The sequence below is a fragment of the Chaetodon trifascialis genome, chromosome 18 (genome assembly GCF_039877785.1).
Source record: "Chaetodon trifascialis isolate fChaTrf1 chromosome 18, fChaTrf1.hap1, whole genome shotgun sequence".
Lineage (NCBI taxonomy): Eukaryota > Metazoa > Chordata > Actinopteri > Chaetodontiformes > Chaetodontidae > Chaetodon > Chaetodon trifascialis.
In genome coordinates, this window is record NC_092073.1 from 6014477 (window position 1) to 6016609 (window position 2133).

Below are 2133 nucleotides of genomic sequence, written 5' to 3' on the forward strand. Positions count from 1 at the left end.
TATGAAGACGTGTTCAGAGTGTTGGTGGTGGAACTGTCCAGAACAGAAAGCACGGTCCAGCAATGGGTGTTCACAGTGTGGCCGTTCCTGACTTCTTTCTCTGAATCCAGTGAAAATGATGTAGCACCAGTGCAACATTTGTCTTTGAACTCTGAGCTCTCGTACACTATGTGGAGTGTTTAAAAGGCTGTCTCCTTTCTATACCTTCAATACTATCAGGGATTAAAGTGTTACAGTCATTGAAATTAATGACCTTATATGTAAATTACCTCCATGACCTTTTAGCCTATAAATCTTATCTCAGTTTGTTCTGTATGAAATGGAGTATGTATTTCGCACAGGATCGGTTCACTGGGGCTCTCTCAGTAACCTGTCTGTCTTTTCTAATCGTCGCACATCTGATCTCATGCTCATGATCTCTGATCTCAGATCCAGACCACTGAGCGTCACCTCTTCAGACACAGAGGAAGCAATGCTGCTCCAAGCAGCAACATTTACCCATTCTGGTTCTCTTTTCTTTGTAATTGTCACATTTTTCCTTTAGAGGGCAGCATTGTCTAAGTTTTTACAGAAAATAATTTAATGATGCTGTGGCTATTTCAGAGTTTCACCCTGAATTCACCAAATTAATCAGTTTCCTTAAAAGCCAGATGCTGTATTATTGCTTGTTTGTTCATGCTTGTATGATTAATTTGATCAATTACTGCAATGAACTGTCCACAGGTCTCCCAAAAAGTGCATAAATGAGTTAATATGAGCACACAGCACTCTGTTCTAAAGTCTCTCCACCGGCTTACACTTAGTTTCAGGATCAAAGGTCTTCCTGTAAGTGCTTATGGACTTTCTCAGTTGACGTAGTGTTTAGATATTTCCCTGGTGGATCCTTCAGATCCTCAGACTCTCTTCTCACTGACAAGTCGATGTGGTGAAGCTGCTTTCTGTAGTTCTGGACCCAAACGGTGCAATTCTGTCTCTCAGTTAAAAGATGGCACCATCAGTTAGGTGACTGTTCAGAACTCATCGTTGTAGCCTTGCTTTGATGTAGAATCTGTAATCTCTACTTCAGCCATATCTTGATCGTGTAAATTAGCCTATTGCTCAATCTTACAGGAATGCAATTAATAAGATGATGATAGTGAAAGTGGTCGTGGTCATGATGAAGTTGCTGTTATATAAACATATATGTTCATCATTTATGATTAACTTTAATATTTTTGATATTTTACATATGAAGGTTGTAATAAAAATAAACTTGTGTATGCGATATTACTGTTTTACAAACAATATCCGTAATGCACTAATTTAATGCAACACATTCATGACCTCTAATTGAATCTGTACAGCTGGGAGTTAACGACAAAGTGTTTATGAAACTGATAGAACAAAAGAGAGTACTGCAGATACTGTAATGTTGGAATAGCAGGGATGTTCAGAATTAAAATAAATTGAATTTGTGGAGAAGATGGTTCAAAAAGAACTGAGCAGCACCTGAATACAGAAAAATAGACTGCTTATAGTCACTCTATGGAGAGTGGCATATACATGTGGTGTATATTGTGTTTGTAATTACATGTGTTGGGAGACCTGTAGTATTTCAGTTTAGATTGTGCTCATATGGTGCATATTTCCAAATAACACTGTGTTTGATCAAATTACAACTGGTTATTCCAGCATAGGGACTGTGGGTAGCTGGACCAACAGCTGATGGTGATGGCTGGACTAACTGAACATAGAGTTAAAAATACATAATGTGCAAATATATACAAATGTTGAATAATTTCCCAGATGCTAACAACAGAAGAGGTCCTATGTAATCATATAACCGTAATCATATAACCGACTGACAAAAAGGCAAAGTCACTAACAGGCTGCTGATGTATGGTGGCTAAATTTTTTTATTAAAAACAAAACAAAACAAAACAAAACAAAACAAAACAAAACAAAACAAAACAAAACAAAACGGTGCACTAAACTGCTACATGGGTAACAACCCTAATTCCTAATGGTTTAGATCAAAGATGTGAATATCCCATATTTTTGTCAGCCTTTTTATTCATCGACTAATGTAGGTTATAGCAAGTCTGCTGATAGTCGCACGATGGCAGCAATGTGCTCACTGGACATAGCTACTGT